The sequence below is a fragment of the Schistocerca gregaria genome, chromosome 1 (assembly GCF_023897955.1).
Source record: "Schistocerca gregaria isolate iqSchGreg1 chromosome 1, iqSchGreg1.2, whole genome shotgun sequence".
In the NCBI taxonomy this organism is placed as follows: domain Eukaryota; kingdom Metazoa; phylum Arthropoda; class Insecta; order Orthoptera; family Acrididae; genus Schistocerca; species Schistocerca gregaria.
Window position 1 is genome coordinate 395613408 of NC_064920.1, and position 16519 is coordinate 395629926.

General features: G+C 46.0%; 1 long non-coding RNA gene across 1 annotated transcript in view; it reads right to left on the reverse strand.

Annotated features, from left to right (window-relative positions):
* LOC126349083 (uncharacterized) overlaps positions 1-16519 on the reverse strand; it is a 191191-nt gene that overhangs the window by 133948 nt on the left and 40724 nt on the right. Inside the window, exon 2 of the long non-coding RNA XR_007565179.1 lies at positions 6524-6588. This is a non-coding gene — a long non-coding RNA (uncharacterized LOC126349083). The remainder of the gene's footprint in view (positions 1-6523; positions 6589-16519) is intronic.

The following is a 16519-nucleotide window of genomic DNA, read 5'->3' on the forward strand; positions in this document are numbered from 1 at the left end:
TATGCTAATACGTATTCTTTTCCACACAATTAAACTATCTTTTTCGGTGAGAGTCCCTAAGCTTACACACTACTTAACCTACATTATCCTAAGGACAAACACACACACCCATGCCCGAGGGACGATTCGAACCTCAGCCGGGACCAGCCGTAAAGTCCATGACTGCAGCGCGCAAGACCGCTCGGCTAATCCCGCGCGGCCGTAATTGATAGTGAATCCGTAAATTAATGAGAACATTAATCTGCAAAGTTCGAGAAATTTAGCTTTGAAAAGAAGAAACTATATTCCAAACACCACTCTGAAACATATAACTCATAATTTCATTTTGCTCTCTTCTGCCTTTCGAAAAAAAGGGTAAAACGTAAAACGTAAGGTTTCTTAGTCCACTTTATATAATGAGCAAAGCGAACAACAACTATACCGATCGCAATCTACGTATCTACGTAACTACGAATTAGATACAGACGTCATAATTACTTTCAATAAAACGTGATACCACAGAACACTTCTAGGGACAAGATTCCAAAATTCTAAATCTTATCTTCCACAAAAGCTAGCAAGCTAATTTAACTTTTTTGTTTTGAGAGGTTGTGAACTACCCTTGCTATCACGAATTTTAATAAAGAAGAGGGCAAAAGCGAATTCATTGATACGCGTAATTGTCGTTGTTGACAAGGAAAAATATTCTAAATTTTTTTTCTAAATTTCTGATTGTAAGTGAGGTTTGGCGTAAATATGTTGACGCTGACAACAAGAAGAGAACGCAAAGTTATTGTTACTCCTGTCAATATCAAAGTTATTAATGAGACGAAGAAACTTGGTAAGGATGGCCTTGTGGAGGGTTTCGATTCTGATCCTTCTGAGTATAGGCCCAGTGTCTCAACTATTTCTTGGTGTAGCTGGGTGATTAATAGCAACTGTAGCAATTAGTAACGGCAGGTGTATAATTTCTTATCGTGCGAGAATATATTTAATTATTGGCTGGCTCTGAGCACTATGGGACTTAACATCTAAGGTCATCAGTCCCCTAGACTTAGAGCTAATGAAACCTAACTAACCTAAGGACATCACACACATCCATGCCCGAGGCAGGATTCGAATCTGCGACCGTAGCAGCAGCGTGGTTCGGGACTGAAACGCCTAGAACCGCTCGGCCACAACGACCGGCTTTATTTAATTATTATTACGTATTTTCATCATACGGCGGCGAAGCTGTGAGGAGAAAGGAGAGATGAGCTATTCATTAGCTGTTCTTTAATAAACTTTATTAATAGGTGTAGGTGTTTTCAGTAGAGTTACCGTTTACAATTTTAACGAGAGGCAGGCGCAGGCATTAACGTTGCATTGGTAAGGAAACTACAGGATCATTTAGTGATTAATTTTTCACTTGTCTGTTTAAGTCTGTCGTTTGCCCCAGCCATGTCCATAGCTCGCTGCCTTTAATTGTTTCCGTCAGCTGACATCCCGCGACAGAAGGAGCCAAACACAACAGGCAGTAAAGGGGTGAGGAAAAGGAGTCATTGTTACTGCGCCTCGCCTTTTATCCCTTCACAGAAAATACTACTTGCCGTGGAACTGTAAACGCAAAATGAAGAGTAGCGATGGACTGGCAGGTTGTGTGATCATTCTCCTCCCAGTCGATAAGCTGGTTTCCTTGGGCCGGCCCTGGAGCAGCTTATCGAGCAACAAGGTAATTCACGTCTGAAAGGCGTGTGAGGAACACCCTTCCCGTAAGTCCAAGTCGCGGTGACGCGTTTTGGAGACAGTACAGCGGCGTGTCAGCCGACTGCACGTGCGTTCCAAGCGACAAGCCCTTTCACTTGGCTGACATGTGAAAATAAATAACGCACAGTAGGAAGAATGGCGGAGGGCGGCGGTGGCAGGTCCCGTAATGCCGCGATTAGAAGCCAGGCAGCCCCAGGGTGCTAATGAAGAGACGGAATGCGGCGCGTCGCGTAATGACCGGACGACAGCTGTCACCGGCTATTCAGCCGCCACGCCGCCCCACCTCGGCGCGCTTTGTTTTGACGCGTATCAGCGATCACGCACGCCGCGTGTGTTCACGCACCGGTCTGTTTGCTCGCTACAGACGCTGTCTAACCCTTGCCTGCCCTCCGGCGAGGGAGCCGTAGTGACTGAATACGAGAAGAGCACAGACTGCCGCTTCTGAGATGCATGGCTCGAAATGGAGCAATCACTGTTCTAATTACGCTATGAAGATCTCCTACGAGACAAGACGTCTAGAGCGTATAGTTCTCCGTGTATATCAGATGAGGTTAAAGTCTAGCAAAGAGGCAGCGCACTGTTCTATTGTAGGCCTGAATAAGCCGGGAGCATGTCTGTTTTTGGCAGCCGGCCGCTGTGGCCGAGCGGTTCTAGGCGCTTCAGTCCGGAACCGCGCTACTGCTAAGGTCGCAGGTTCGAATCCTACCTCGGGCATGGATGTGTGTGATGTCCTTAACTCATTAATCCATTAATGATGAACGTCGCTCTTGACGGTACATGATTCACAATATTATCTGTTCAGAATACATTCATAGTAACTGAATAGGGCGCTTTGCTAGGTCGTAGCAAATGACGTAGCTGAAGGCCGTGCTAAACTGTCGTCTCTTCAAATGAGAGCGTATGTAGACAGTGAACCATCGCTAGCAAAGTCGGCTGTACAACTGGGGCGAGTGCTAGGGAGTCTCCCTAGACTAGACGTGCCTTGTGGCGGCGCTCGGTCTGCAGTCACTGATAGTGGCAACACGCGGGTCCGACATATACTAACGGACCACTGCCGATTTATAGGCTACCACTTAGCAAGTGTGGTGTCTGGCGGTGACACCACAACTAGACAGTGTAGAAAGTCCAGAATTGAGAATGAGATTTTCACTCTGCAGCGGAATCTGCGCTGGTATGAAACTTTCTGGCAGATTAAAACTGTGTACCGGACCGAGACTCGAACTCGGGACCTTTGCCTTTCGCGGGCAAGGGCTCTACCAACTGAGCTACCCAAGCACGACTCACGCCCCGTCCTCACAGCTTTACATCTGCCAGTACAGTCGCCTCCTACCTTCCAAACTTAACAGAAGCTCTCCTGCGAACCTTCAGTCCAGTTTCAGTCCAGAATTGGTTGCGATTCGTATGGTTTAGAGTAAACGGTACAATCTCACACGCCCCCTATGTATTCCGACCACGTTTGTAGTATCAATAGCTGCTCTGTTGTCACCTGCTGAGAAATGCGAATTTTGCAGAATGCGGAACACTGAAAAGTCTGTGAAGGCGAAAGACCTTTTGTGGACTCGGATAAACTGCAGTTTACAGCTCTGAGTGGACATCGCGAGAGGAGCTTAGTGTCGTTACGGGCCCGAGAGGCGCCAGCTCTAAGGGAACCGCCGAGCGTTGTTGATGGAAGGGCGCAGGGCCCCGGCGCTCCTGTCCGGGCGCCGTGTTTGCTGACGTTATCTGCGGCCATTCACAGCCAGGTGGCCGCGACGAAAAGTAATCCCAACTTCCATTTGTGGCTTAATTACTTGGCGGCCGGTGCGGCGCGGCGCATCCCGGCCTGGCCCGCGCCCCCCGTCCCGTCCCAGCAGCACGTGCCTATTCTGCCCCATCTTCCTTCTCACCTCCCACCCCTCCACTCTCTGCAGCACGGCTAATTGCCTCATTAAAGACTGGCCAAGTTGACGCCGTCATCTACAAGTTAGCCGGGCAAGTGTGCCGCGGGAACCGGGATCCGACCAAGTTATAGACAGATAGACCTCATAAGGCGGGCCAGCGACGTATCGACAGCTTGAAGACGCATCGGCGCTATGACGCGCTTTTTATTATGACATGTGACAGTAATGTCACGCCGTAAAACAAGGAATAAGTATACCTTAGAAGACAGTATATTCTCAAATGGAGTAGCCTATCCTGCTCTAGAGACACTAGCTAATACTTCACTGTACGGATCTTTCACTTTGCGTTGATACGAAATTTCTTGGCGGTTTAAAATGTGAGTCGAACCGGAGACCTTTTCTTTCTTGTGTAGTGTTCTTACCGACTGAGCTATCCATGGTAAGACTCACAAACTGCTCTTATAGCTTTAATTCCGCACAGCCTTTGCCACGAGTGGCGTACCGGGACCATCCTTAGAGGAAGGTGCGGATAGGAGGGGCTCTGCTGGTAGTTATGATGGTATTCTTGACCGAAGCCGCTACTATGCGGTCGAGTAGCTCCTCAATTGGCATCACGAGGCTGAGTGCATCCCGAAAAATGGTAACAGCGCATGGCGGCTGGATGGTCACCCATTCAAGTGCCGGCCACGCCCAAAAGAGCTCAACTTTCGTGATCTCAAGGGAACCACTGAATCCACTGCGGCAAGGCCGTTGCCGTGCTGTTACAGCCCCACGTTCAATTCTCCTTTATAACGTAAGCGACCATCACTCCGAGAAGAAACGATGTTGTGGAGAAATGCTTTAGCCACAGTCCAGTGTTCATAAAAGAAAGATACTGGCGGAACGGCTGCTGAGATAACAGGTTTACAATCGTAACTGGATAGATCAATCGGTAAGAGAATTGCTTGCGAAAGGCAGGTCCCGAGTTCGAGTGCCACCGCGGTACGGAGTTGTAATCTACCAGGAAGTTTCAAATACTTTGCTGTTACAAACCGAGGGAAATTTCTACGTGGCTTGCGGAGTATAATTTATATGTAGATTTAGATGTTGGTGTACTACCTAAGATTCTTTCCTTTGTGGGAGAAGAGGAACGCAGTATACTCAGCCGCTTGAAGATAGTGAGAGGAGCTACTTAAAGGGGGAAATCATGGCTCTGGTTTCGAAAACATCCATTGGCGGTCGGAAGAGCAGTGTGTTGCGTACACGGACACACTATTAAGATGAATCAAGAATGAGTGAGCATTCACTGAAGTTGCTGCAACATCTAAAACTCAGGATCGCCAAACGATGGTGGTAATATTTTTTCCTTGGTGTGTGGGGAGGAACGTGGCATACTGAGCCGCATGAAGGCAATCAAAAAGCAACTTGAAGGGACAATAATTGCTCTGGTTTCGCAATCCGACATTTTGAGTCGGAAGACAACCGTACTGGGCTTACGTACCTCCGATTGTACGGCAGAATAGCGCTTAAGACAGAGGATTAAAGACAAGTTAATCAACAGCATAAACATGTGCCATGGTCACTATTCCCGGAAAACGGTTCCCTACTTTCAGAAACACAACAATACGCTGCTCCAGAATAATGAAAAATATTTTCGTGTTGTTACTCACAGTTCCTCGTGTGTGCATTGTTAAATTCTGACATACGAAGTCTTCACTGATTTGACCTACAAATCCTTTCATAAAATCCTCTTGGTCGCTTCATTTAGTGGCTGGTAGATTACGTTACATCCCTCAGAGAGGTGAGGAGACGAAGCGAAGTATGAGAGAGTGTTCAAAAGAAAATGTAGGCCTAATGTAATACGAGTGCAAAGTGTCGACTGGAAATGAAAGTACTAATCCCTCTATGGGGAAAAGAAGGTGGCTAAATTGCAGAAGAACTTTTACTGTGGTGGTGCAATGCAAACCGTGTAATCGAAGAGAGGTCGTTATCCACGACAGGCAATAACAGCATTGCGAACTACAAGACTCGAGAAAACGCCCCACCACAGTTGATTTTCTTGCCTGAGAAATATATGTGAAATTTTGACGGAAGATCTTTGCATTGAGTTACTTGGTGTGGCGATGATTCAGATACGGGAGACATATACCGTATGATTTTAGTTTGGTTTCCATGAGTCACATACACTATAATGTATAATATGTGAAATAGTGATTCCTCTTGGATCTGAAAGATATTTAGTCACCCAACAGCACGTAAGTCAGCTGTAGCAAGGAATTGCTTTTCTACAGATTGCAAAACAGACGAATTAAGGGACTGAAGACGGCCTTTAGGTTCGATTCAGGAAGATATGGGTCTTCAAGTTTTAAAGAAGTCGTATGTGGTAAATCATCACCAAGCACGCCAAAAAGAGTGTTTTTTTAAAGGTTCCGTAGCGGTTAGAGCTTCCATCGACACTTTTGGCGCATCATTCCTAGCCTCTCTTGGCAACTAATCTGTATAATCTGGGAACACTCAGGAAACAGACGAATCACAACGCTGATGGCTGTTGTCGGGTGACTTAGCTGTACCTGGAGTGTGACACTGTAACTGATTCCTGAAACTGCTACAATACTAGAGCGGTGGAATAATTCTCTTTTTTAATATCTTTAGTGGGGGAAAATCAACGTATTCTGTAGATACTCTCCTAAAAAGCAACGATAGTATGTTGTGCAAACGAGCTGGCTGGTGTGGCGGAACAAAACATCTGAGTGTACCCGTCCGTAAATTGCTGGTAATGACACGTTGATCATTGTAGCAGTGCAGACTGTAACCTCTCCATCTCTTGCTATGAAAAAATTTGCCGCCCAGAGCATTCGAACTGGCGACCCTTGGGAGGAGCGCTATGCTAGTAGATGGCTGGAGCAGCTGTGAGGCCCGCGCAACGCTACGGTACTTACGTGTCGACACCGGCGGCCACTGTCCGATCAGGAGGCGCGCAACGATCGCCTGCCAACAGCTCCACCTGCAACAGCACAGGAAAAACGCGCCCCGTCAGAATGGCAGCAAGTATGAGCATAAAGATTTACACTGCATGATCATCCTAGGTGGTTTACTTCTACGCAGGTACAAACCTCGGTTCTTGACGCCAAAACAGGAAAATAAAAAAATTGCATTAAATGTATCCGCAGTTGCGAATATGGCCAACCATCAACTATAGAATGGAATGACGACAATGAAAATTTATGTCTGATCGGGATTCGAGCCCGAATTTCCAGCTCATCTTCCTATCATTTGATCATCCGTGCACGATTCACGGCCAGAAGCAAACTTCCATATGTCGTCAACCATGTGTCGACAGCCCGTACTCGTACATCCATTATGCATATACCCGTACAGGGGAGACATTTAATTTGTAAGTCGCTTGGCCGGAGTCGTCGGATAATTACGATAGTGCTGTGCCTGTGTTACTCCGAATACGATCCGAAGATCGTTTGGACATGCTTGCATCGTGATTTGAGGCGACTGCTCGTGACAAGCGGGAAATCGGGGCGCAATGCCAGCTTCAAAATGGTTCCAATGACTCTGAGCACTATGGGACTCAACAACTGACGTCATCAGTCCCCTAGACTTAGAACTGCTTAAACTTAACTAACCTAAGGACATCACACATATCCATGCCCGAGGTAGGATTCGAACCTGGGAGCGTAGCAGCAGCGCGGTTACGGACTGAAGCGCCTAGAAGCGCTCGGCCACAGTGGCCGGCTCGCTTCCAGGTCCCGCACAAATTTTTAATTGTCTTCATTTCATTCTATAGCTGGTGGTTGTTCAAATTCGTAATTGCGATTATGTTTGATGTATTTCATAACGGCTGTAGTCGCCGCAGTGCCTGTTCCTTTGGAGGTGTATGTATATCCAAAGGAACTTTCCACCGCATTCTGAATAACACAAGCACTATACAATCTTAAAAAAAGGTCCCGGAAGTGTATGCACGAAAACGTTTCGTTTGGGGTTGCCTCAAAACAATGTTGTGCAAAGGTACAGTACTGATACATAATTATCACCACATAGTAAATGTTCCTAACGTTGAGAAGTTCTAATTGTTGTCCTATTCATTTCATAAAAAAGTTAACTTGTTAGATCACGCACTATAGCACTCGTTGTAAGATCCCCAAACGACTGCGAAAACTCTCGCAGGTATCTACGACTAGCTGACCAGCGTTCTATACTATAGCTCTCTTAGTTATATCCAAGGTTCAGAGAAACAGATCCACCCATTCCTTTCCATCAGCTAATGGATAAAATCAGACAGCAAATCACGATCAACGTTATTGACATGTGCCCCAGACTTTAAATTGTGTCTACATACAGGACCGATCCAACTACTGAAGGTAAACGAAAAAATGGTATGTTCCCACAACTTTTGAAGATTAGTGTAATAGTAAACGTAAGACGGCAATAGCAAACGTAATAAATGAATGTTCACGATACAGCAAAATAACTCGTATTAGGGCATTACATGGTGTCTATGTTGTAATAATTTTTATCTACGTTCTCAGGGGTCAGCATGAATAAATAGTTATTTGCGGTCATCAAAATTAGCAAAGCTCTTCGACGATAATATTTATCATACAATCGTGAGAAGACTTTATGAGACAGAGCTCAGAGTTATCGCAATAATCTATTGTAACGTAAGTTACTTCGTTTATGGAACAGATGTAATTCTAAAATGATACTAATCACGCTACATAACTGTTTCTTTAAAAAACGCCGAAAGCATTGTGTCAGTCTTATTCGATGCTTTTTAGGTTTTGTTTAAAGAAACTTTTGTAGCAAAGCCGAACTGAGACACTATGAGAGCTGTAATAAAATCTCTATGTTAAGTAAGCTCATTAGTATCCTAATAAATATGCTGTAAATTTTCTGAGGCTTTCAAACTGTGAAATTGAAGTAGAAATGGTGTTCTTAAGGTTATATCGGAAGGTAATTATTAATAAAATAGAGGTACATGCCTGTAGGATACATTTACGAACTGGATGTACATCGAATGATGCGGAAGCCCCTAATATTATGTATGAACAACGGTCTGTATAAAAAACTGGATCATTACTTACGTACGCCGAATTGCCTTACTTGTCAACGCTGATATTACAACATTAGTACTCATCTGATGAGACCACTGTGGCATAGGTGTTAGGGCCTCAATAGTGTAAATTAAAGTCCTTCTCGGCGGGCATCATATAAACCGGCCTCTCGGGTAGAGAGGTCTCACAGTCAGTGTGGGAATATAGCTGGTCATTCGACCCGACCAGAGAAATGAGAAAAATGTACATGCAGATTTCAGAACGAGAGATGTGATTTGCGTATAGATCGAATAGCTACATGAGCATTCCATGTCTCACATTTTGCAGAATAGCGTCCAATACACGACCCGCCCATGGCAACACGGAAGAAGATTGGGAGTTATTGGCCGGGGAGGGAAGTTTACAACAGAGTAGTCGGTAGGATTTTCCAACAGCAGCCTTGTGTGAATTTTTATCCGTTTTGTGAGCATTCAGTTTGGCTCACCTCCTGTTATTTGAAACGACTTGATCCTTTGCTCATCACGGAAATGTTTCAGATGCCAGCAGTACGTTAGCGACTGCAGCGTCAGTGACACTTTATCCTTTGGAGATACGAGAAGAGCCGGTGCGACACGCCAGCTGCAGGAAATGATATGCCGTATAAGACACACGTGCTTGGGATTACTGCCCTGTCTTTAATGCCGCCTAATAATCCGGTTTAGCAAGGCGAAACCTTCGTCCGAGGCTGGAGAGAGTTGGCTGTACTGTGCCAGGGCGGATAAGTCTCAATACCGGGGCTACTGCGGCAACAGCCACTCGTCCTACATCGCAGTCATTTTTACGTGACCTGCCATCACTGTAAACACTCCCTCGTTTCTCCACGACGTATTCACTACCGCCCTTTCAAAAGTATTAGTGACTACGGCGAGCCTCAACACTGCCGAGCATAACTTCTAAAACTTGTGCGGAGCGTTTACAGCGACGAAACGCCAGTTCAAGCAGGGTGAGCCTAACTTCGAGACGGAGGAATATTTACGATTGCTCCACCGAATAAGCAAGCGGGATTTCTGAGTTACTCCTGTAGTTTATCTTTGTACTGCGAACAAATGTTTTCTTATACCCACCTTCGCGAAGCAGTCTGCGGGAAGCCGCCGCCTGTTGCAGATTCAATAATACTGCCGCCGGTGCAAACAAAAAGCTTAGGCAGTAATTCTGTCAGCATCGCGGGAATTTTCATCGCGAACATTCATGCTTTAATTCGCAAATTATTTCTAGTCTGATTAATTTCGCGCGAATTTCTGCTACACTTGTTAGATTTATGTCACAGGGCTGGGAATGGGACATCGTAATAATATCGTAAGAAAAAGAACCTGCCTCTGTCGTACATATGCGTGAGGTTTCACACTATGCGCCTGGTAGAATACTGAACTGCTTTGTATGGTGCGGAAATGGAGATATTGATAATGAAGAGGAGAGATAACTTCTCATTATACTAAGCTCCAAGAGCATTACTGTGCACGGAACAACAGAGGAGAAGTTATAAACTGCCGAGAGAGGAGACGAAAGAGGAAAAATAAGGGGATGAATGACGTAACGTCAACTCTTGACACGGCAACTGTTTTCCGTCAAGGAGGTCAGCCTTTCTTACAGTGCGACAAATGTGTTAAACTTTATAAATATTGCTTTTAAAAAACAGGTTACATGCTTCTTTATCATCTGTCTCGTTATCATTTCATTGCCCATTGTATTATTCCTACCTGGAAGAGGACCTAGATTCGGAAGAGTGTTTCGCAACCCAGTACTTTCGTGGCTGAGTTACATCCTTGCGTTTTAGCGAATTAGTCTCCTCTTCCAGGTAGGAATAATATAAGGAGCAGTGAAATAATAACGAGACCGATCAGAAATGAGCATGTAACCTGTTTTTCAAATGCAATATTTCTAAAGGTTAACGGAAAAGACAGTCAGTGCCCGCCCACGTGTACCCAAGATTGTTTCGAATATGCTGCAGACGTTTCGCTGGAAAGCTTTTACACACTCTCCGTACTGCCTCGGTCCCTCCTCTAACGTTTTCCATATTTTTGGTGCTCTGAAGAAAGACATTCGTGGCTGTCGATTTGCTGTGGATGAAGAAGTGCACGTCTGGGTACAGTCGTGTTCCACAGGCAACTGCAAAAATTTTTCTATGAAGGCACTGACCGTCTTGTCTGACAATAGGATAAATGTATTAACAGTTATGGCGATTTCTTTTGAAATAATAGTTAACTTTCCGTCTGTCTCGTTTTTGGTTGACTGTCCCTTATGTAAGAATTAGAGAATATCCAACGAAGAGCACTGAGGTATTTTCCCGAGCCTGTATTACTTTGTCGGACGTACATTTCACGAAATGACCACAACGAAAAGAATCATAGAAATCAAGATTTCATACAAAGGCTTATTGGCCGTCATTATTCTCACGTATCTTTCGCGAATAGAATAGAAAATAAAAGGAGGGGGCGAGGGGTAATGGTTCTAGAAGTACTTTGCGCCACACAACGTAAGGTGGCTTGTGAAATCCAGATGTGGATGTAGATGTAGAAACCTTTTTACAGAAAGCGAAACACATGCAGCCTATGTGCACACAGAGAAGGATTAAGAGTGCGCTACTGCCTACGCCTGCATTGCACGGTCGAGAGCAGCGGACGGACTTGAGACCTTCTGCGTCCCTCCGGCGGCCCTTAACAGGCAGCTGAGCGAAGTCCTCGGGATGCTGCTGCCATTAGCGCGCTGACTCATCCCGCTGCGGCGCAGTGCGCTGCCGGGGCTCGACACGCGGACTCTCGAGACGAGGGCACATCGACGCCGCCCGTAGCCGCAGCCGAGTGCCTCAGCGGCGTGACAGCGTAGGTATTGCAAAGCAAGAACGAAGATGCCACGGATATGACAGGATGGAGTCGTAATTGAGAGTACTATGGTTCGAACCGCGATCTGATACTAATATTTTCATGCATTCATTTGCTTACGCCATAACAACAGCAGAATCTTCGTTATGTTCCGTATGATCGTACGAGTACCCTACCATCGCATTGAAGATTTGTGGTAAAATGAAGTACGCGTCCTCAAGTGCATTTTGTTGACCGGAAAATGACTTACTAATCGGAACAATGGAGGAATTCAGACATGGGTACTCACTATAGCGCTACTGATAGATCAACAGCTTCTGTTTGTGTTGTTCATTGAGTTATAAAATATGTGGCTTAGATATAAGTCTCTAAGCACTCTAAACTGCTGCAGATGACGAACATGAGTATGATACTTCAATAGAACTGAAAACATGTTAACATCGAAAAGCCGTCATTCGTGGTACGAAATCGACAATTAACGAGGATCTATAGCGCTGTCTTCTGCTTTGCTGGTACAGTTTTCGAACAACACGCAAAAGCGATTCTGATGTCCGGTTACAGGCGATAATAAGCCTCCCATTTCAGGACATTATGTGTCCGGTAACTGAGTGAACGTCGGATTTCTTTCTAGGTAGAATATGTTACGTTCCTTAGCGCATTTTAAAACTAATACTGATGCATTTACAGAGTTTCAAGAGAATATAGCTCCTGTTCGAATCCAAAAACTTGAAGTGTCATTGTGAAGAGGTTAGAACCACCGGTATTTTGTGGTTTTGTTTCCTTTCGCTGTGTAAATGAGCTGGCAGTAAATACAAAGACCTCGCTGCCAGTTCCTGTCGTAACAGGAGCCGTAGAGCCTTGGCATAACCCTGTATGCCGCAGGAGATTTTCCAGTTGGAAAGACAGAACGGAGGACAAGGCCAACACATACGGGGCACAAACTGTGACATGACAACCGTTGGGAAGGAAATCTAACGTACTCTTTTCGAAGGGAACATGCGGGCATTTACCTTAATTGACTTCAGAAAACCACAGAAATATAAAGCTGGAAGGCCAGATGAGGATTTGAGCCCTGCTGCTCTCGGAAGACGCTTAAGCACTACACTATACCTCTCAGGATATAAACATGGGGCATTCGCTAAGTAATGCAACACTTTTTTTTCTTAAAGTAGGTTGGTTTTATTCAAGATGACAATACACCATATTATTCCTCCTATTTTGGCTACAAAATCCTGTTTTTCAAAATTATCTTCGATCAATGTGGCGGCCTTACGCCACTTTACCGGGAGGACCTGTATGGCCGCATGGCATCACACTATTGGCCGAGCCTCGAGTGTGGATCTGCACGTAGATAACTTTTCCTCCGATGTGTGATTGAGTTCGCAGCAGTTAGTGCTTTGATTGGCCGAGCCAACGTCTTGCTGCATTAATAACCTCCCCTTCATCCAGGCAGTGCTTCCCGCAAAGCGCATCCCTCACTGGGCCAGACAGATGAAAGTCGTAAAGTGCGAGATTCGGGCTGTAGTGTGCGTGAGGAAGAACAGTGCAGTGAAGCGTTGTGAGCTGCTCTCGGGTGCACAGGCTTGCACGAGGCCTTTCATTGTTGTGGACAAAGAGACATTCGCTTGCATTTTTATCACTACGAACACGCCGAAATCTTTTCACTTTCGCAGCTGGCTGGCACGTTGGAAATTGGACAAGTTTGCGCGATCTTGTCGCGATGATCACAGATGCCTCGCGCAACGATTCGCCGTGCTTTCTTTCACTGGCAGGTCTCTGTAGACATTCTGCATACGCCCGTGAATATCTCTAATGCTCTGGTTTTCCACGAAAAGAACCGCAGTGACAGCTCTCCACTTGAATCACACCTCTGTGACAGAGGCCATGCTGCAGGCTACGTGCTGCGCCACCACGTATCGTAACGCGAGGGACTGTAAGGACTCAAGCGGGAATAATCCTCGATGTCGCACAAAAATTCCGCATAACGGAAAAAAGTGTTGCACTGCTTATTGAACGCCCCTCGTACATTAGAAAAAACATTTATTTTAACCGTGGAAGATAATTCCTCCTCCCTCCCCCCAGCCTCCCTCTCTCTCGTACACACACACACACACACACACACACACACACACACACACACACACACACATTTTCCGCATTCATTTATTTTTCTTCTCATGATTACATTAAATTAACTCAGTTACAGAGTCATCCTCAAAAGAGGCTTTGACCAATTTCTTCAAGCATTCTTCTTCAATCGGAGCTATTACGACATAAAACAAATAGTAGAAAAGCAGATGCCAAATAGTGACTCACTAGGATAATGTTAAGGAAATTTAATTCAGAATCAAAATAGTCCTGGTTTGAAATGATCAATCTGGGACCTTTAGCACACCCACCAAAACACACACACACACACACACACACACACACACACACACACACACGTTCTGTAATCTCATGCTTCAGTCTGAGTAATTAGAGAACTCATCGAAGCTATTTTCAATGATGACACACACAGATGACACGACTCATGTGTGTCTGTTTTCGAGCCACACGGCGAAGAGAACAGTGGAGACTGCAGCTTGCGAAACCTGTTTGTGCTAGGAAGACGCTGGCGGCAGCGGTTGCGGCTGCGGCGGCGGCAGAGGCGGCGGAGGCGGGCGGTCCGCCCCCACCACGCAGCGCGGGCGCGGCGCCGCTTCTTGGCGGTGTCGCGGCCGGGGGGCGTTGGCGGCGCCGCCCCCTACACGCCTACCCGCGACGCCCCGCCGCCCACCGCGGCCGGGGCTGCGCAGATACGGTTTCGTCTCCTTGGGAGCGCGCTGCACGCCCACCGCCGCCACGCGGATACGGCACTATCGCAAGCGCGCGTCCCCGGCGTCCCCAAGGCGGCGGCTCATTCACGGAGACGAAAAAAGGAATCGGAATATATCTCCATGCAGTGACGAGACAGGGCGACGATTCCCGCAGAGATAATGGAAGGCAAAACGGCTTTGCAGCCCACGAGCTTGTGTTCTCAGTACTGATGTTGACGAATGCCAGCTTTTGTCTGTAGTCGAGGGAATGAGGAATAAGGGAAGAGGTGCACATTCCTGTTATATATTAACCTTGTTCCACATCGACTATGTAAATTACCTGAAATGGAACCAAACAACGCCAATGAAACTGTAAGATACGGCAATCAGAATCCACCATTTGATAATGAAAAAATAGTCTCAGTTCTCGTCGAGACAGAGTTTGTGATGGTTGTGCCGAGTAATCCTTTTGCGGAGTTGCAACGGCACGACATTTCTCTAGAGCTCAAGACACTTCAAGTAGCTTTCCGCTTTCATATTCGTTGGCTTCGCCAACTCACAACTGAACTGTCACATTCCAACTTGGGTCTGTCCTCGGCCTAGGCTACGGATCAGGCTGGCACGACAACTAGAGATTTTGCTTCCACGTTTCATGGCTTTTTCAAGTCTCAAACAAATTGCCACCTTCCAGCCTAATCTAGCTCTTCGTCCAAGCTTCAGATCAGTCTGCCACGACAGGCAGGGATTTCGCTTTCAATTTAGTTGTCTCCGGGAACTCACAACCGTCCTATAAGTTCCACTCTAACGTAAACGTAGCCTGAAGATGGGCAAATCATCGTGAAACTGGCAAAAAAAGAAATTAGAAAAAGTAATTGGTCGCCATTTTTGTCAGCCTTTCACGATTGATTAAACAAATTTCTATTAAGACTTTTAACAGACTAAACACGACGCCAGATGGGAAACAAATTCTCAGTGTGCGCAGAAGTGTCAGTCTGCGTAAGTGATCCAGCCCCAGCGAGGTACAGCCGGTCGGTGTGGCCTTGCGGTTCTAGGCGCTTCAGTCTGGAACCGCGTGACCGCTACGGTCGCAGGTTCGAATCCAGCCTCAGGCATGGGTGTATGTGATGTCCTTAGGTTAGTTAGGTTTAAGTAGTTCTAGGTTCTAGGCACTGATGACCACAGATGTTAAGTCCCATAGTGCTTAGAGCCATTTGAACCATTTTTTTCTGAATGAAATATAATTTTTTGTTATGCTTATAGAGGAAAATTCTCCATAATTACTGGTGCATGGATATAATCATGCTCACAGTTCCGTAGACATCGGAACTCCCGGTGGAAACAACCGTCATGAGCAATTAATATCTTACACTTCTCGTCAGAGGCTTTTGGCGTTCCGTGTGCTCTGTCTTTTATAAATGATATCATGAATTACGCCAGCAAACTGTTAAATAATTTATAAAACGTCTTTTGTAAAACTCCTACGTCAAAGTTACTTTACAGTTTACCACCGACATTATCAACTCCTGTACTCTAGAAAGAAAAGTAAACAGCATAGAATAAAATGTGTTGTATTTGCATTTCGAGACAAAATGCTGTAGCTGGTGGACCATTACGAAGAAGTTCACCTTTGACCTTTACTAAGAAATCATATGCATGACAAGCGATAGAGATTTTTTTTCTTTTAGGAAGACTATGAAAAAGTTAACGCAACAAAACAGAATTGTCGGAGGAAAACTTGTTCTTTCGTGTTTTGCACCTGAACGGAACTAATGAGCATAACAATCGAACATTCGAAATCTGACGTGAAAATTGTGCTCTCTGTCCGTTACACAGGTCTTTCATGGTTAGCATTAAGAGGGTATTCTCTACGTACACAGGGGCGTTTCCTACCATCTAGCCGTCTCGAGAAACAGTGGCAATCGTGCGCTGCTGCAGCAGTGCGAGACTTTGGCCGGCGGCTGCGACGGGTGTGGAAGCCGCGACCCGTGGATTCCGGACACGTCTGCCGGCTGTTGACTCTCGGCCTGATTAGCGCCGCTCGATACCCAGCGCGGTCTCACCCTGCCTGCGAATGGCGTGCGAGCTCGTGCGTCCGCTACGTGCGCTGCCGTACGTGCAGATGGCATGCACACAGGGGCCAAGGGTCTCTCCTGTGACAAGCGCGAAAGTGGATCCGTTTTAGGCAGTCGTATTCTTAGCACTGCGAGCAGTCAAAT